This window comes from Microtus pennsylvanicus, chromosome 7 (assembly GCF_037038515.1).
Source record: "Microtus pennsylvanicus isolate mMicPen1 chromosome 7, mMicPen1.hap1, whole genome shotgun sequence".
In the NCBI taxonomy this organism is placed as follows: domain Eukaryota; kingdom Metazoa; phylum Chordata; class Mammalia; order Rodentia; family Cricetidae; genus Microtus; species Microtus pennsylvanicus.
This window is the reverse complement of record NC_134585.1, coordinates 25,458,160-25,478,838: the sequence shown is the minus strand read 5'-3', so window position 1 is coordinate 25,478,838 and position 20,679 is coordinate 25,458,160. Positions and strand designations below refer to the sequence as shown.

The 20,679-nt window shown below is 41.5% G+C and overlaps 1 pseudogene; it reads right to left on the bottom strand.

Moving 5' to 3' along the window:
• Window positions 1-10,743: 10,743 nt before the first annotated feature.
• On the bottom strand, window positions 10,744-13,069 carry LOC142853977 (DNA-directed RNA polymerase II subunit RPB4 pseudogene; annotated as a pseudogene).
• Window positions 13,070-20,679: the final 7,610 nt, after the last annotated feature.

Here is a 20,679-nt window from a genome sequence, read left to right as displayed (position 1 = left end):
GGTTTCCCTGCCCTGTGGGAAGTCCAAGGACCACCCACCTTGATCCAGGTCTAGTAAGGTGAGCATCCATACTCTCTAGGCTACCACATAGCCAATAGGTGCAGTAGGATCAAAAACCCATTGCCATTGTTCTTGAGTTCTCAGTAGTCCTCATTGTCTGCTATGTTCAGCTGTCCGGTTTTATCCCAGGCTTTTTCAGACCCAGGCCTGCTGGGTCATGAAGAATGTATCTAGGTTTTGCCCTTTTCTAGAGTCTGCCTAATTCTAAATTGTGGAGTTGGAATTGATCCTTATGACAGGGGAAGTCTAAAAAATTAAAAAATAAGAAAAAAAGAAAACCACTGCTATAGTCAAGCTATTGTAAGTAGTGACTTTAAGCAGTATTTACAGTGAAACGAGGCAAACTGAGCATTTAAAAAATGAAAGATGTAGTTGGGCTCTCTGCAGGGCCTCTACTCCCGGCATACCGCCTCTTTCTTCCTAGACCACCCAGCTTTCATCCAGAACCCTCCCCACTTTGGCCCCACCGCCCTCTTTTAGCACATAACATCACCCAGCCCAGCCTGTCTGGGCACTGGGTCCGAATCCTCAGGGCACCCAAGCGGGTGGGAGTTCCTTTGCTTCTATGGCCTGCCTGCACCAAGCAGGGTAGGCGCTTTGTTTGCAAGCTGCTCCATCAGCACGGAGGCCTGATCTCTCGGCGCCGGGAGAGCCAGTGTTGGGGCGCCAGGAGATCCAGCTTTGGGGCACCAGGAGAGCCAGCGTTTGGGCGCCAGGAGAGCCAGCGTAGGGGAGAGCCAACATTGGGGAGAGCCAGCGTTGGGTAGGCAAGGAGACCTGATCCAGTAAAAGAAGATCCTTAAGGGAGCATTTGGAAGAAGAGATAAGCAGACGCCAAGACAAGAATTCGCCCAACAAGATGAAAAGCAACATGAAGCCACCAGAAACAAGCGACCTCGCAACGGGAGGACATGAACACCTTAATCAAGAAGAAGTAGAAAAGATTGACTTCATGAAAGTGATTGATGCCCTTAAACAGCATGTAAAAAAACGCCCTTATAGAAATGGATGAGAAATATAACAGAAAGTTTGAAGAATTGAATAAATCAGTGAAGGAAACCCTAGAAAACCAAGGAAAAACAATCAAACAGATATTGGAAACAGTTCAAGACTTGAAAACTGAAATGGAGGCAAAGAAGAAAACACAAACAGAGGGCCGGCTGGACAAGGAAAATTTAAGTAAACAAACAGAGTCTACAGAAACAAGCATAACCAACAGAATACAAGAGTTAGAAGAAAGAATCTCAGATTCTGAAGATACCATAGAGAAAATAAACACACTGATCAAAGAAAACAGCAAGTCCAACAAACTCTCATCACAAAACATTCAGGAAATATGGGACACAATAAACAGACCAAACCTAAGAATAATTGGAGTAGAAGAAGGAGAAAAGTGCAGCTCAATGGTCCAGAAAATATATTTAATAAAATTATAGAAGAAAACTTTCCCAACCTAAAGAAAGATATACCTATGAAGGTTCAAGAAGCATACAGAACACCGAATAGGCTGGATCAAAAAAAAAAAAAAAAACATCCCCTCGCCATATAATTATCAAAACACAAAGCATACAGAATAAGGAAAGAATATTAAGAGCTGCAAAGGAAAAAGGCCAAATTACTTATAAAGGTAAACCTATCAGACTTACACCTGACTTCTCCATGGAAACCATGAAAGCCAGAAGGTCCTGGATAGATGTACTGCAGAAACTGAGAGACCATGGATGCAAGCACAGATTACTATACCCAGCCAAGCTTTCGTTCACTATAAATGGAGAAAATAAAATTTTCCAGGATAAAAATAAATTTAAACAATACGCAGCCACAAATACAGCCTTACAGAAAGTAATAGAAAAAAATCACTAACCAAGGAGTCCAACAATGACCACAATAACTCAGACATCTAGAGACCCTTCACCACCACAAATCAAAGAAGGGAAACACACAAACTCTACGACTAAAAAAAGTGACCGGAGTTAACAACCACTGGTCATTAATATCACTTAATGTCAATGGACTCAACTCAGCTATAAAAAAGCACAGGCTAAGAGATTGGATAAGAAAACAGGATCCAACATTCTGCTGTTTAAAAGAAACACACCTCAACCACAAAGACAGGCACCTACTCAGAGTAAAGGGCTGGGAAAAGGCTTATCAAGCAAATGGACCTAAGAAACAAGCAGGTGTGACCATACTAATCTCTAACAAAGTTGACTTCAAACTTAAATCAATCAGAAGAGATGGAGAGGGGCATTTTATATTCATAACAGGAACAGTTCATCAGGATGAAGTCTCAAACCTGAACATCTATGCCCCTAATATAAAAGCACACACGTACATAAAAGAAACATTGCTAAAATACAAGGCAGGCATCAAACCGCACACACTAATAGTAGGAGACTTCAACACTCCTCTCTCACCAATGGACAGGTCGATCAGACAGAAACCTAACAGAGAAATAGGAGAATTAATGGAGGTATTGAATCAAATGGACTTAACAGACATCTATAGAACATTCCACCCAAATAGGAAAGAATATACCTTCTTCTCTGCAGCTCATGGGACTTTCTCAAAAATTGACCACATAGTCGGTAACAAAGCAAGCATCCACAGTTACAAAAAAATATTAGGAACCACCTGTGTCTTATCAGATCACCATGGATTAAAGTTAGAATTCAACAACAATGCTACCCTCAGAAAGCCTACAAATTCATGGAAACTGAACAGTCAACTACTGAACCATACCTGGATTAAGGAAGAAATAAAGAAAGAAATTAAAGTCTTCCTGGAATTCAATGAAAATAAAGAAACAACATACTCAAACTTATGGGACACTATGAAAGCAGTCCTAAGAGGAAAGTTCATAGCACTAAGTGCCCACTTAAAGAAAACAGAGAAAGCTCATATTGGAGACTTAACAGCCCACCTGAAAGCTCTAGAAAAAAAGAAGCAGACTCACCTAGGAGGAGTAGAAGACTGGAAATAATCAAAATGAGGGCTGAAATCAACAAAAAAGAAACACAGAAAACAATACAAAGGATCAATGAAACAAAAAGCTGGTTCCTAGAGAAAATCAACAAGATTGACAAACCCCTATCAAAACTAATCAAACGGCAGAGAGCGAATTTGCAAATTAATAAGATTAGAAATGAAAAGGGGGACATAACCACAGACACAGAGGAAATTCAGAGAATCATTAGATCTTATTACAAAAGCCTATATGCCACAAAACTGGAAAATGTAAAGGAAATGGACACTTTTTTAGATAAATACCATATACCAAAGTTAAACCAGGACCAGGTGAACAATCTAAATAGACCTGTTAGTCGTGAAGAATTAGAAGAGGTTATCAAAAACCTCCCTACCAAAAAAAGCCCAGGACCAGATATTTTCAATGCGGAATTCTACCAGAACTTCCAAGAAGACCTAACATCTATGCTCCTTAATGTATTTCACAATATACAAACAGAAGAGTCATTGCCAAATTCCTTTTATGAAGCTACAGTCACTCTGATACCAAAACCACACAAAGACTCAACCAAGAAAGAGAATTATAGACCAATCTCACTCATGAACATCGATGCAAAAATCCTCAACAAAATCCTGGCAAACCGAATCCAAGAACACATCCGAAAAATTATCCATTATGATCAAGTAGGCTTCATCCCAGGGATGCAGGACTGGTTCAACATACGAAAATCTATCAATGTAATCCATCATATAAATAAACTGAAAGAAAAAAACCATATGATCATTTCATTAGATGCTGAAAAAGCATTTGACAAAATTCAACATCCCTTTATGATAAAAGTATTGGAGAGATTAGGGATACAAGGGTCATACCTAAATATAATAAAACCTATTTACAGCAACATGACAGCTAACATCAAATTAAATGTAGAGAAACTCAAAGCCATCCCACTAAACTCAGGAACACGACAATGTTGTCCACTCTCACCATACCTCTTCAATATAGTGCTTGAAGTTCTAGCAATAGCAATAAGACAACATAAGGGGATCAAGGGGATTCGAATTGGAAGGGAAGAAGTGAAACTTTCGTTATTTGCAGATGATATGATAGTGTACATAAGCGACCCCCAAAACTCCACCAAAGAAATTTTACAGCTGATAAACACCTTTAGTAATGTGGCAGGATACAAGATCAACCCCCAAAAATCAGTCGTCCTCTTATACACAAAGGATATGGAAGCAGAGAGGGAAATCAGAGAAGCTTCAACTTTCACGATAGCCACAAAGAGCATAAAATATCTTGGGGTACCTCTAACCAAGGAAGTGAAAGATCTATTTGACAAGAACTTTAAGGCATTGAAGAAAGAAATTGAGGTGTATACCAGAAAATGGAAGGACCTCCCTTGCTCTTGGATTGGGAGGATCAACATAGTAAAAATGGCAATTCTACCAAAGGCAATTTATAGATTCAATGCAATCCCCATCAAGGTCCCATCAAAATTCTTCACAGATCTTGAGAGGACAATAATCAACTTTATATGGAAAAACAAAAAACCCAGGATAGCCAAAACAATCCTATACAATAAAGGATTGTCTGGAGGCATTACCATCCCTGACTTCAAACTCTATTACAGAGCTACAGTGATGAAAACAGTGTGGTACTGGCATAAAAACAGAGAAGTCGACCAATGGAATCGTATAGAAGACCCGAATTTTAACCCACAAACCTATGAACACCTCATTTTTGATAAAGGAGCCAAAAGTATACAATGGAAGAAAGAAAGCATCTTCAACAAATGGTGCTGGCATAACTGGAAGAATGAAAATAGACCCATATATATCACCATGCACAAAACTCAAGTCCAAATTTATTAAAGACCTCACTTTCAGTCAGAACACATTGAACCTAATAGAAGAGAAAGTGGGAAGTACCCTACAACAGATGGGCACAGGAGATTGCTTCCTATGTGTAACCCCAACAGCACAGACATTAAGGGCAACATTGAATAAATGGGACCTACTAAAACTGAGAAGCTTCTGTAAAGCAAAGAACACTGTCACCAAGACACAAAGACAATCTACTGACTGGGAGAAGATCTTCACCAACCCCACAACAGACAAAGGTCTGATCTCCAAAATATATAAAGAACTCAAGAAACTAGACTTTAAAATGCTAATTAACCCAATTAAAAAAAAATGGGGCACTGAACTGAACAGAGAATTCTCAGCAGAGGAAGTTCAAATGGCCAAAATACACTTAAGGTCATGCTCAACCTCCTTAGCAATCAGGGAAAGGCAAATCAAGACAACTTTGAGATATCATCTTACACCTGTCAGAAAGACTAAAATAAAAAACTCCAATGATAGCCTTTGCTGGAGAGGCTGTGGAGGAAGGGGTACCCTCATCCATTGCTTGTGGGAATGCAATCTTGTGCAACCACTTTGGAAATCAGTTTTTCTGTTTCTCAGGAAATTTGGGATCAACCTACCCCTGGACCCAGCAATACCACTCCTGGGAATATACCCAAGAGATGCCCTATCATATAACAAGAGCATTTGTTCAACCATGTTCATAGCAGTATTATCTGTAATAGCCAGAACCTGGAAACAACCTAGATGCCCTTCAATGGAAGAATGGATGAAGAAAGTGTTGAATACCTACACATTAGAGTACTATGCTGCCGTACAAAACAATGACTTCTCCAATTTTGCATGCAAATGGATGGAAATAGAAAACACTATTCTGAGTGAGGTAATCCAGACCCAAAAAGATGAATATGGGATGTACTCACTCATAATTGGTTTCTAGCCATAAATAAGGGTCACAGAGTCTACAATTGGTGATCCTATAGAAACTAGTAAGAAGGTGAACCAAAGGAAAAACATATAGTTATCCTCTTGGCTATGGGAAGTAGACAAAATTGCCGGGGAGAATATTGGGATATTGGGGGTGGGGTCGGATGGGGGTAAGGGGAGATGGGGAGAGAAAAGGGAGAAGGGGAGGATGGGGGGAACTTAGGGAAAAAGGAGGATTGGGATAAAGGAAGGTTGGATGGGGAGCATGGAAGCACAATTCTTAGTTAAGGGAGTTACCTTAGGGTTGGCAAGAGACTTGAACCTAGAGGGGCTCCCAGGAGCCCAAGCCAAGGTCCCCAGTTAGTTCCTTGGGCAGCTGAGGATAGGGAACCTGAAATGACCCTAGCCTATAGAAATACTGACAAATATCTTGCATATCATCATGGAACCTTCATCTGGTGATGGATGGAGATAGAGACAGAGACCCACACTGGAGCACTGGACTGAGCTCCCAAGTTCCCAATGAGGAGCAGAAGGAGGGAGAACATGAACAAAGTAGTCGGGACCACGAGGGGTGCACACACCCACTGAGACAGTCGAGCTGATATACTGGCTGCTCACCAAGGCCTGCTGGACTGTGACTGAAAAAGCATGGGTTAAAACTGGACTCTCTGAACATGGTGAACAATGAGGGCTGATGAGAAGCCAAGGACAATGGCACGGGGTTTTGATCCTATCCAATGTGCTGGCTTTGCGGGAGCCTAGCTAGTTTGGATGTTCGCCTTCCTACATATGGTCGGAGTGGGGAGGACCTAGGACTTACCACAGGGCAGGGAACCCTGACTGCTCTTTGGACTGGAGAGGGAGGAGGAGAGGAGTGGGAGGAGGGAGAGAAGGGTGGGAGGAGGTGGAGAATGGTGGGAGAAGGGGGAGAGAAATGGGAGGCTGGGAGGAGGTGGAAACTTGTTTTTTTTTTTTCTTCCTTTTCTCAATAAAAAAAATAAATTAAAAAAAATACAAAATAAAATGAAAGATGTAGAAAATTCAAGGCGAAAAGGAGCACCAGGAAGTGGAATGGAGTTAAATCTTGTGTTTAAGGAAAAAAACACTTGGAACTGAAATGGAGTGGTGACCGCAGGGCAAGATCAACACAGTTAAGTTAACAACTAGTGAAACGGAATTAAAGAAAAGCTTAGAGTCAGCTGCTGTGGTACATGCCTTTAATCCCAACTCTAGTAGGCTATTTGCTGATGGATCCCCGAAGTGAGGCAAGCACAGTATCCACAGCAAATTCCTGAGGAGTCAAGCAAAGTTAGTGAAGGAAACAAAGAGAAACCGAAATTGGTGAAGGTGTATTAAAAACAGCTTGATATTGGCATAAAAATAGAGAAGTCGACCAATGGAATCGAATAGAAGACCCTGACTTTAACCCACAAACCTATGAACACCTGATTTTTGATAAAGGAGCTAAAAGTATACAATGGAAAAAAGAGAGCATCTTCAACAAATTGTGCTTGCAAAACTGGATGTCAATCTGTAGAAGAATGAAAATAGATCCATATCTATCACCATGCACAAAACTCAAATCCAAATGGATTAAAGACCTCAATATCAGTCCGAACACACTAAACCTGATAGAAGAGAAAGTGGGAAGTACTCTACAACACATGGGCACGGGAGACCACTTCTTACGTACATCTATTTTATCTTTCCATAACTAAGGAAAACTATAACTTTAACTAACTATCACTTCTTCAACTCCATCAAAGACTCGAGAAGGATACAATATTACTCAAGCAAACAAAAAATAAGCAACTTCCAAACTCTAGAATTAACAGAGACATTTTGCTCTCTGGACAGTCACCCAAAGTTCTTTTGTACCTCTGAGGCATCCATCTTCGGCCTTCAGGCCCATAGAATCCAGAGACATTTCCATGAAGCAGAAAATTTCAAAGGCAGATCAGTCACTATCTGCTGTGTCCTGCAGAATGTCTTGCAGACTCCTTCATGAATCAGAACCGTGTACGATCATCTCACCTTTAAGCAAGTTCAGTAGTCCACTCTCTCTGGGTTCTATGTGTCCAGTTTGTGCAATAGTCCAGGCAATAGCAGTTTCTTGCCCAAATGGCTATCAAACTCGATAAGGAGCCTCTTCAATGCCCATCTTCCTTTTGGAGTAGATTGGTACTGCCAGGAGCAGATGTCTCATTGTCATAAAAAGCCCTAAGTTATTAAAACATTAAATGTCTGTCTGTAGTCTTTGAAAGATATGGAGAATGTCTATCTAAAATATATCTATGTCCATCTAGAAAATCTAACTAACATAACTACACACTTGACTATTATTAATGATTATCCATTAACAACCTATACACATTACATTTTTACATGAACTACCTAATCAGAAGACCTTAATCAATATCAGAAATACATACACATGTAACAAGATTGACCTTAAATTTATATCAATAAAGTAAAATCCCTACAAATGCAAATTATTCATATCTCTATCATATCCCCTTTTAAATGTAAAAGAACATTTATAAAGAATATTTGGGAACATGGGCACAGTTTTTGCTCTCCAAACTGCTTCCTGCTGAGTGGGCCGCTTTTATTTAGGTCTTTCATGGTATAACCTGTGTGCTAGATTCATCTGTCAGCAGTTGAGTGAAGTGATTTTTTGAAGGTGTCCAGAGCAACCCTTCTCTGTATATCATTGACCTGGAATAACTCTATAGACCAGGCTGTCCTAAAACTCTCAGAGATCCATCTGTCTCTGCCTCCCAGGCTTTGAGATTAAAGGTGTGTGCTACCACACCTTGAAGTAACAGAGGTCAATCTCCCTCTGCCTCCCAAGTGTTGGGATTAAAGGTGTGTACTACCACACCCAACTACTCTCTTTCTTCCTTTTTTTTTTTTGATTTTTTACTTTAAGAACTTTAACTGTTAGCCTGCATATATTTTTAACACACTGTAAATTATTTAAAGGTTTTCTTTGTCTTTGAATCTCTTTTTACTGTATATTTCTCTTTTTCTGACTACACGAGCCTTTAAATTACTGAGCAATATGGGTAGGATTAAAGCCGTGGCTTTGCCAACTACATCCAGCCCATTCCTTAGCTTTCCAGCCTCATGGCAGAGGTAACAGCTGTAGCCATTTTTATTGCCACAACTCTATGGCGTTTCAAGGTCCCTGCCAACAATCAAGCTGCAACAGTGTGCTTAACCACACAGACTGCCTGCCAGAAAGAGTCAGCATTTGTTCAGGATGGCCCAGAAAGCTGGCATTTTACAAGGGCACAGCTTTTTTTCCTGCTACGGCTGAAAACCAAAGAGCATGTGTTCAGTTTTTCATCAACACCATTTAAGTGTTTCATGGCAGGACCTCTTAAAAGAGCTGCAAGGTTTTGGAGCTAAAGTTGAGTCAGGAAGCCTCTCTTAGATGAGAATGCTTGCTTGCCTCTAGCAAGCAGAGCAGACCCGAGAAATTGCTGCTACCACGTCAGGCGCCATTCTGTAGTGGCCGCTTCCTAACACCCAGCTCCCAGCCGCCTGGCTAGCTTATGCCCCAAAATAACAACACACAAACTGTATTCTTTTAAACACTGCCTGGCCCATTATATCTAGCCTCTTCTAGGCTAATTCTCGCATAATTATTTAGCCCATTTCTAATAATCTGCAAAGCACCACTAGGTGCGCTTACCGGGAATGATTCAACATATCTGACCTGGCGGCTGGCTGCATTGCATCTGGCTCTGAGAGGAGCTGCCCTGCATCTGGGGTCAGTCAGTTGACTTGTTGCCTGTAAAATGTAGCACTCTCAGCTCCAGCACCATGACTGCCTACATGATGCCATGTTCTCCCCAATTATAACAATGACCTGAACTTCTGAAGTTGTAAGCGAGGCACTTGAATTAAATGCTTCTTGTATAAGGAACACCGAGCTAGGCAGTGATGGCACACACCTTTATCCCTGCAATTGGGGGTGGAAGAGTGGTGTAAAGACAGGCAGAACTCTCTGAGTTCAAGGCCAGCTGGAACTACAGAACGAGTACCAGAACAGGCTTCAAAGCTACACAGAGATACACTGTCTCGAAAAAACCAAACCAAACCAACCAAAGGAAAAGAGTTGCCATGGTAGCCAGGAGGGGGTGGTGTTCACCTTTAGTCCCAGCCCTTAGGTGGCACAGGCAGGCAGATCTCTGTAAGTTTGAGGCCAGCATGGTCTACAGATTGAGTTTCAGGACAGTCAGGACTGTTCCACAGAAAAACCTTTTCTTGGGAAAAAAGAAAGGAGTTGCCACAGCAATAAAAAGAAACCCAAGACAATAGGTATACATCCAATTTCCTTTGCTAGTCTCCTAGTACACAACACACAAACAGAAACAAATGGAACTTCAGTGATAGCATGTTACTCATAGGTACAGTCCTTGTTTAGCATAGAGAAGGCTTTTGGTCAGATCTCTAAAGTTGCAAAAATAAATAAGTAAATAAAATAAATATAATTTAGAGTCCAGCAAGATGGCCCAGTGAGTAACAGTTCTGGCCACCAAGCTTGATGGCTTGATTTCAATCCTGAAAGTCCACATAGTGGAAAGAACTGATTCCTGCAAGTTCTTCTCCACACACGTACCATGGATCATGTACCCCCTCCCCAGAAATAAATAAAGAAATGAAATTCTTTAAAAAAATTCTGGTTTCTCTCTCCCATTAGCAACTAGATAAGAACATTCTTCCCCTATACAAGATTTTGTATAATAGTTTCATTAAAAAACTACACAAAGTTAGTTATTTACATCAAAAATTGAAATGACAAGAACAAAGAACAACATGGGCTCCAAAACCACCAAGGTAAGAGACAGTCAACACATCATTCTACCTGACAGGTTCCAGACTGTAGCCCTTACAAGGTTGCACCAAGAAAACACAGTAACTATGGTCCAATAGTCACTGTGGAAACAGCAACCAAGACCATCACTAAGCCAGCCTTTTCTCTCCAAAAAGCCAAGCTGTTGAGTGTTGGCTCACGCCTGTAATCCCAGCACTTCGCTGAGTGAGGCAGGAGGCATATCATGAGTCTGAGGACCACAGAGGGACATTATATCTAAATAAAGCAAAGGGACCCAAGTGTCTTCTGCTTCAGCACTCCTGGGTGAGGCTGACCAGACTGGGATGTGGTGGCGTTCTGAGCAATCTCAGGAGCAGGGTGTGAACATCAGTACTGGAAGCTGCGCTTGGTCTGGATATCATCGAGAATCTGCTGCAGTTCCTCATCTTCAAGACGCCCTTCCAGACTTGAAATCAGAGCTTTGGACTCCTCAGCAGTCTCTGGGCAAAGATTAGCTGAACAGGCCAACTCAAACTTATGTAGCTTTTTCTGGAGAAGCAAGCTACGAACACTGGCAATGGTCTCTCTATTTTTGAAACGACTGAAACGGGCTGTATAGTTCAGGGGTTTCATGCAAACCTCTGAAAGCTCCTGCTCATCTTCTGTGCTCTCAATCTGCTGCTTTCGATGCTCCAGAAGCATGTGAACTTCAGAGTTCAGGAGTGTCTCCACTGTCTCAAACTCTTTCGATATGAAGAGTTGAGTGGCATCTTCTTCAATGTCTGCAGCCCGAGGATCACTGCCGCCGGCCACAATTGTTTTAGAATGTACCTCCACGCTCCCCCTTGGAATTTATGGGAATCACTTACAGGCTACTGTCCAGGTAATCTGACAATGGCTGGCTATGAACTGAAACTTCAAAAATTTCAGGAGTTGCTCAGTCCACAGTGCTTTCTCTCTTGGCTGGTCTTCAATATCTACTGGAATCCCAAAGACGTTGGCTCTTGTTCCCAGAAAGGAACAGAGATGCGAACAAGGTGAGGGCCAGAGACAAATGAGCCAAAGCCACATCTTAGGTGTTTATATACTCTTCCAGCAGAAGTTGTGCCCGAAATTAAAGGTGTGTCTTCTGGCATCATGAACTGGATTAAAGGCCAGTGTCTTCCCACCAAATTCAATCATCAAAGGAGTGTCTTTTCCTCCTTGAGATTGAGAACAAACCAATCAAAAATGATCCATTACAGGTGTGCCCTCCATTTTTGGCTTATAGTTCATTCCAGTTGTAGTCATGTTGGCAACCAAAAACATCTCTCACAATGGCAGAAATCCCTCCATATAATTGAATTGACCTTGAGATTAAGGAGCTTAGCCTTCATCATTTGCTGTCTGTGCTTCCTTATTTAATTTGAAAATGTTAGTGGTTCATCCCATCACCCAAGCCTTTAAAAAAAACTGCAGTGTGTCACACAGCGTATTCTTCTGTCCACTCAGGTTTACAATGCAATTAGTCATTAGACTTTATTTTTTCTTTTTATTAAATTCATCTATTACTTTTATTTTCGGCTCTTTGGATTTTAGGCTCTATGGTGCTTTCTAATTTTTGGATTTTGTAAGAGGCTTTATGTGTATAAAGGCCCTGGTTGTCCTGGAACTCCGTGTGTAAACCAGGTTAGCCATGAACTCACAATCAGATGTGGATGATTCAGTCTGAAGGATGATGGGATTAAAGATGATTATCAGAACCATTTGACAGTTTCTGGTTTCTTATGGATGATAAGTATCAAATCAGCACTGGGGTTCATCTGAGATATCACACAGAAAATGGGATCCTATTTTTGACAGGGCTTTGGGGTGAGGATTATGAAAGTTTCCTTGTGAATTCCAGGCAGCCAGCCACCTCTCTTCCCTTGAAGTCTTCCTCTCTATGGTTTGCCAGGCTCCACCTTTAGGCTTGTAGCTGGAGACAGCACCACTGTCCCACCCTCCCCCCCTCCCCCAAACCCCACCAGGTGAGTCTCCCAGGAGAGCTGGCAGTGCTTACTGCAATCACAGCACCTCCAAGTTACAAGCTCCAGGTAGATAAAAAACTGTCCTATTTAGGGGTGACATCTGCTTCTGCAGAACCAGCTTGTGGAGTAGTTGTTGGTGTGTGTGGACTGAAATCTTTGGATCTTGTAAAACTTTAAGACAATTCTGAAGCCATTTCTGACAATTCTGAACCTTCTCAGCCTCCGTGCCATAGTGCTTCCCCTCGTTCCCTGGGAACCAAGGACCTAAGAGTCATATATGCACATATGTTTCCAGAAATTGGGGCAAGATAACCTTTAAGATGTTGACTCAGTTCATGAACAAATACCCATACACGTATGTTTTTATTCAGTCCCTGGGAAATGGGGTCAAAATGACCTCTTACATCATCTGTTCTGGCAACAGTTCTCCAGCCAATTATTGGTAACAGCCTTTTCAAATAAGCAAATCAGAATAATAAAAGAACAAGCCCTATTGCTTCTGTAGCCTTCTCCATTAATAATAGCCTGTACCAGCTATTCGAGGTCTCTCAGCTTCTCAAATGCTGAGGGACACTGTCATGACAAAATTAATAAAATTCTCATGCGTTTTCATCAATTGTGGTGTGAGAGGTAGTCTCTGGGGCGACTCCTCTTCAGTGTTTGGATTCTAGGGTCAAACAATCTAAGCCCTGATGGCATCAGAGTTGGTCAGACTGCTTGGGCCTCCACCAGTCATGCAGGGCTTCAGAAAATTTCTTTGTTTCACATTCATTTCAGTTTTCACTTTGAATATTGTCTAAGTTTTTATCCATTTTTAGGTGGTTTACTGTTTTTTATATCGAGGTATTGAGTTTTATATATTGAGAATATTCTCCCACTATTGGATATGGAGTTATTGAAAATGTTGTCCTAATCTATAGGCAGCCTCTTTTTCTGGATTGTGTTGTGCCTCTTATGGACTAGTATCTGACATTATTTATAATGCCTCTTTGTATTTGCACCACAAGAAACCAATCTATCTTCTTTTCTCAGACCCAACAGAGGTTTTATTGGTTTATTTTCTTTATTCTCACCTTCTACACCAGAAAGGAGCCCTGGTTGTTTTATCATGTCTCTGATCAAGCCTCAGTTAAGAATCAATTTTAGTCAGGTGCTGGTGACACACACCTTTAATCCCAGCACTCAGCAGGCAGAGGCAGGAGGTACTTTGTTAGGGCCAGGCAACTCTAGTCTACATGAACTAATTACTTGGCAGACTATAAAGATACAGAGAAACGCTGTCTCAAAAAATAAACATCCAGCAAACAAACAGTCAAAAGAATCAGTTCTAGAAAGGACGGGTTTTTCAGCACTCAGATTTTCAAAGACATAGAAATATATGGGGCTCAAAGTATCTTATTATAAAGTCGGGTTATTTGTGCCTGGTGACATTGCATGCATGTTTATGGATATTTGTACCGACCATGCCAGAGAACTACAAAAGTGTTCATATGTGTGTGTGTGTGTGTGTTGTTTGTGTGTGAATGTGTGTGCATGTTGTGTGTGTGCGTCTATAGTGTTCTCTACTTTACAAGACCTGACCTGTTTATCAGGTTATCATTTGTGGTATTTTGAAGTACTTGCCTGCTATACTCTAATAGGAAAGGCATTTGCAGAAGTGCATTATTTGGAGTGGTATGGCCTTGTTAGATGAAGTGTGCCACCTTAGAAGCAGGCCTTGACCTCTCATCTATGCACAAGCCATTGTTAGAGTATCAGTTCACTTCCTATCACCGAGAATTCACGTGTATGTAGAATGTCTGTCCACACACTACAGTGTTGAACACCATGACAAAGGACTAAGCATCTGAGAGTGTAGCCACCCAATCAATGATTTCCGTCATTAGGGTTGCAATTATCATCATGTTTCTTTGCAGCAACAGAACCATAACTAATATACAGTTGATACCAAGAACTAGAGTCTTTCTGTGATAGGTGTGATCATGTTTCTGATGAAGGAATATGGACTATAGTACTGTGGATTAGACAAACAGTTCAAAAGTTTAAGTGCTCCTGTTAGGGCATACAATTAGGAGAAAAAATGACAGCTGTGCTGATTGGGATTTGAAGGTTGTGTGACTTCACTGAGAGGTTTCAGAGGAGAATAAAATTAGTATTTTTCCTAGGTAATCTTGTAATATATTCATGAAGAAATATCTGGGTTTTGCCCTTTTCTGAACAGTCTGACTAAGTATAAAGTTGCAAGATTGGAACTGATCCTTATGGCAGAGTAAATCTCACAACAACACCAACAAAAAAGAATAGTATAGTCTCTGTCAAGCTGTTGTTTGTAGTCACACTAAGTAGTATTTATAAAGAAAAGAGGCAAAATGAGCATTGAAAAAATGAAAGATGTAGAAAATTTAAGTTTAAAAGAGCACGAGGAAAGCCATAGAATGGAGTTGAATCTTGTGTTTAAGGAGAAAAACGCATTAAGATATGAAATAAAGGGAGTGGTGATATCAGGGCAAGATCAACCTAGTTATTAAAAACTAGTGAAAAGGAACTAAAGAAAAGCATAGAGCCAGGTGTTGTGGTACATGCCTTTAATCCCATCTATAGTAGGGTATGTGCTGATGGATCCCTGATATTTAGGCAACCTCAGTATCCACAGCAAATTCCAGGGGAGTCAAGCAGAGTTAGTGAAGGAAACAAAGAGAAACCGAAAATTGGTGAAGGTGTAATTAACCAGGGACCATGATCTAGCTAGTTACAGAACTTGTCCACCTTAGCTACATGGTTCTGACATTAAAGTCCAAAGTAGAAGAATGGCATTTAAGTATCTCGCCTTTCACATAAAGAAAGCGGTTGAGGCCAGGCAATTTTCAAGAGTGACCCTCAATGGAAGCCTATAGTTATATTGTATGAAGGTGTGAACTTGAAGCCTGTATTGCCAGAGTACACCAAGATTTTGTGGATGCCAGAACCATTGGTTATCTGCCAAGGGTAGCTGCTTCTCTTGTTGGGACCTAAAGCCCCACTAAGGAGGAGGTCACCCCAAGAGACACTCCCAGAATGGTTGTCAATAGCAAGAGGAATTTTTATTCTGCTGCGGTGGCAGAGATCCCTCAGCCTTGAGAGGAGAAGAAACACTGCTTTGTCTACTAAAGGATCTTTATAAGAAAAAAAAATCAAGGAGGTATAGTACAGAATCAAAGGGAAAGTCCAGAAATCATTTGTCAACTATTTTGACTAGTTCATTCAATGGCCAGCTAACTCTAATTGATCAATGCTATGGCGATTACAAGGAGGAACACCTGCAGGTCGTCTCACCCCAGATCCAGGTTCTGGGTCTACTGAAGAAAGACTACAAAGGGGATGGAAAGTACTCAAAACTCCAGTGCATATGTCGTTGGTTACCAGGGTAGTGGGTCCCAGGAAGGGGGTGCAGTAATGCTAAAGTGCCTCAAAGTTTTTCACTCTTGTGTACCATCAGCCTAAGTGAAAATAGTATGTTGACAGTTAAAGCACTCGGGATAAATGCTGGTTTCACAGTCAGTGGCCCAATCCTCACAACTCTCCATCACATTCAGGGGTTTGAATTTGGTTTATTGCAGGTCCCATTCTATCAATCCAGAGTCACTGATCTCTCACTATCTCATATCAGCTATTCCTATGGATATCACTATCATGGTTTTGAGCCCTAGGCTCATTCTCTCTCTTTTTTTCCATTTTTGAATTGTGGTTATTTTTTTTTTTGCTCTATAAATAGTATCATTCAAATTCCCACTTCCTCCCCTTCTCCCATTTCACTCATGCTCCCCCGCTATCGCTACCTCTCTCACCCTCCAATCCTAAGAGAGGGCAGGGTGGTACCTGACATGTGGGAAATCCAACGACCTCCCCTTCCATCCTGTCTTAGAAAGGTATGCATCCAAGTAGGCTAGGATCCCAAAAAACCAGTACATGAAGTAGAGACAAATCTCATGCCATTATGATTGGCTTCTCAGTCTGCCCCAATTGTCAGCCATCATTCACAGGGTCCAGTTTGATCCCATGCTCATTCAGTCCCAGTCCAGCTTGCTTTGGTGTGCTCCCATTAGATCAGGCACACTGTCTCAGTTGGTGAACCAACCCCTTGCAGTCCTGACTTTCTTGCTCATATTCTCCCTCTTTCTGCTCTTCAACTGAACCTTGGGAGCGCAATCCAGTGCTCCAATGTGGGTCTCCAACTCTATCTCCATCTGTCGCCAGACGAACCTTCTGTGGTGATATTCAAGATAGTCATCAGTCTGACTATGGGACAAGGTCAGTTCAGGCACCCTCTCCTCCACTGCACAGGATCCTAGCTGCAGACATCCCCGTGGAAACCTGAGAACTCCTGGCCAAGCCTCTTGCCAACCCCAAATTGGCTCCCTTAATTAAGATATCTTCTTCCCTGCTCCCATATCCGTCCTTCCTCCATCTCAACCATCCCACTCCCCCAAGCTCTCCCCAACCCTTCTCTTCTCCCTACTCTCTCTCCCTCTCCTCTTCCTCTACAACATCCCCATGCCCATGGACCCAACTTTTTCCTGGCAATCTTGCCTGCTTCCAATTTCCAGGAGGATCTCTATATGTTTTCACTTGGTTTCACATTATTATTTAATGGGAAGAGGGTGAAGATTGGGTGAGACAGAAAATAAGAAGGGAGTTTGAACTGGGATAGCTATGTGAAATGAAAAAGATCATATTATAAAAATTATTTTTTTTCTTTTAGGCCTATCCAAGTTTTCTCCCTTTGAATCTGATTTTTTTTTGGGGGGGGGGGAGAAATAATATTCTTTTTTTTTATTGAGAAAAGGAAAAAAAGTATCCGCTTCCTCCCAGCCTCCCCTTTCCCTCCCTCTCCTCCCACCCCTCTCCCCCTCACCCAAACTCTTCTCCCCCTCCCTCTCCAGTCCATAGAGCAGTCAGGTTTCCCTGCCCTGTGGAAAGTCCAAGGTCCGCCCCACTCCGTCCATGTCTAGGGAAGGTGAACAACCAGACTGGCTAGGCTCCCACAAAGCCAGAACATGAAGTAGGGTCAAAACCCCGTGCCAATGTCCTTGGCTTCTCATCAGCCCTCATTGTTCGCCATGTTCAGAGAGTCTGGTTTTATCCCATGCTTTTTCAGTCACAGTCCAGCTGGCCTTGGTGAGCTCCCACTAGATCAGCCCCCTTGTCTCAGTGGGTGGGTGCGCCTCTCTTGGTCCTGACTTCCTTGCTCATCTTCTCCCTCCTTCTGCTCCTCATTGGGGCCTTGGGAGCTCAGACCAGTGCTCCAGTGTGGGTCCCTGTCCCCATCTCCATCCATCAACAGATGAAGGTTCTATGGTGGTATGCAAGATATTTGTCAGTATTGCTATAGGATAGGGTCATTTCAGGTTGCCTATCCTCAGCTGCCCAAGGGACGAACAGGGAACATCACCATGGGTTTCTGGGAGACCCTCTAGGGTAAAGTCTCTTGCCAACCCTAAAGTGGCTCCCTTAACTAAGAATTGTGGTTCCACGCTCCCCTGTCCAACCTTCCTTTATCCCAATCCTTGTGTTTCCCCAAGTCCCCACCTCCTTCCCTTCTAACTTTTCTCTCCCCATCTCCCCTTACCCCCATCCCACCCCACCCCCAAGATCCCAATTTTCTCCCCGGCAATTTTGTCTACTTCCCTTAGCCAAGAGGATAAATATATGTTTTTCCTTGGGTTCACCTTCTTATTTAGTTTCTTTAGGTTCACCTACTGTAGACTCCGTGACCCTTATTTATGGCTAGAAACCAATTATGAGTGAGTACATCCCATGTTCATCTTTTTGGGTCTGGGATACCTCACTCAGGATAGTGTTTTCTATTTCCATCCATTTGCATGCAAAATTCGAGAAGTCATTGTTTTTTACCGCAGCGTAGTACTCTAGTGTGTATATATTCCATACTTTCTTCATCCATTCTTCCATTAAAGGGCATCTAGGTTGTTTCCAGGTTCTGGCTATTACAAATAATACGGCTATGAACCTAGTTGAACAAATGCTTTTGTCATATGATAGGGCATCTCTTGGGTATATTCCCAAGAGTGGTATTGCTGGGTCCAGGGGTAGGTTGATCCCAAATTTCCTGAGAAACCACCACACTGTTTACAAAGTGGTTGCACAAGATTGCATTCCCACCAGCAATGGATGAGGGTACCCCTTCCTCCACAACCTCTACAGCAAAGGCTATCCTTGGTGTTTTTGACTTTAGCCATTCTGACAGGTGTAAGATGATATCTCAAAGTTGTTTTGATTTGCATTTCCCTGATTGCTAAGGAAGTTGAGCAGGACCTTAAGTGTCTTTTGCCCATTTGAACTTCTTCTGTTGAAAATTCTCTGTTCAGATCAGTGCCCCATTTTATAATTGGGTTAATTAGCATTTTAAAGTCTAGTTTCTTGAGTTCTTTATATATTTTGGAGATCAGGCCTTTGTCTGTTGTGGGGTTGGTGAAGATCTTCTCCCAGTCAGTAGGTTGCCTTTGTGTCTTAGTGACAGTGTCCTTTGCAGCTAGTCCATAGGGGCCACTTGGTTTAGAGGAGAAACTCAGACTCTTCTAGCCCTTCTTTCGGTAGTTGTCCATCCATGTTGGGATGAGTCAAAGACGCTGCCTTATGTCCTGTGTGTTCTTTTGACGCCTTCAGAAAATCGTTTCCACATTGACCCTCCGTGCTGTAAAATGGAAAATATTTAAAATTCATTGAGTGGGGACTGTATAACCTTCTTGAATAAGACAAGTGACTAACAGCCTTCATCCCCAGCCACTAGAAGCTCATTGTACTTCAAGGAAAAAGAGATAAATATTTTCTGTATTAGTCACTCTAAGCATAATAGAATACCCTCCAAGAATGATTATGAAATATCCAAAATATCAGTTTTACACCACCTTGGGACCAGTAACTACTGTTTAATATTTCAAAAGCCAGTTGTAACTCCATAAATTTTCATTTAGCACACAATAGAGTCTGTCCTTGAAATACTTGATATATGAATTTATGAATCTTAATAGAATATATTTTCTCTAAATATGACTTTTATGTACCTGAAACCACTTACTTACACACTCATAACTGTTCAGTCATAGGAATGTACCACTTATTGGTCTTAAGATAGTGCTGAGCAACAGTTAAGTATAAGAAAGCCAAATAGAAACTGTGAATGACATAATGCAATAAATTAATATTTCCTAGGTGCAATTTGATCAACTAAACCTTAGAGTAAATGCATATAATACACAGCGTTTCTGCTCTAACTATCCTTTTGGATTTCTATGGGAATATGTAGGCATACTACGACCCAGCAAATGTTTAATAAAACATCATTAAGTTGATGTGTACAGCATGCAGTATAACACATCTAAGAAATCCATTTCGAAACTTTGATGCATCAGGTTACTATAGAAACAACTTTACACAGAGGGTCTCTCTCTCCTCCCCATCAATATGCATTCTATCTGCTGTTTATATCGCAGAAAAGTGACCATTAGCACTATCCAAAAAATGTGAATAAACATTTACACCCAAGCATTCTAATCTTATTCAGCCCTGCTTGTCATACTACTAGCCTTTGAGATGTTTTAGAGGCAGCCTTCCTCAGGTAATTCCTATGTTGATTTGTTTAATATCTTCTAAGGGTTGGTAACTCCTTTGTACCAGCAGTTCTGCTCTTATACATTACAGATTAGCATGGGAGTTCTACCCAGTTCGAGAGATGCCACACCAGCCTTCACAAATATCTCCAAATGGATTTTACACCTAAATGTCCAATTAAAATTGAATTATTTCTAGATGATAATTGAGCACCTAGGCCTCTCCAAATACAGCAACCTGCCAGGGCCTCTTGGTGTTTCTCTGAGGCCCTGCTGTATAGAGAAAAAAGTAGATCTCCTTTGAAACCAGGAATAAGCTTGGAACAGCTAGTACTTTGTAATGTGTTTGCTTCAGGTTCTGAAAAACCAACTCTTTTTAGAAAATGCCACTGTAGACTTGGTTTTGTTGTTTCGG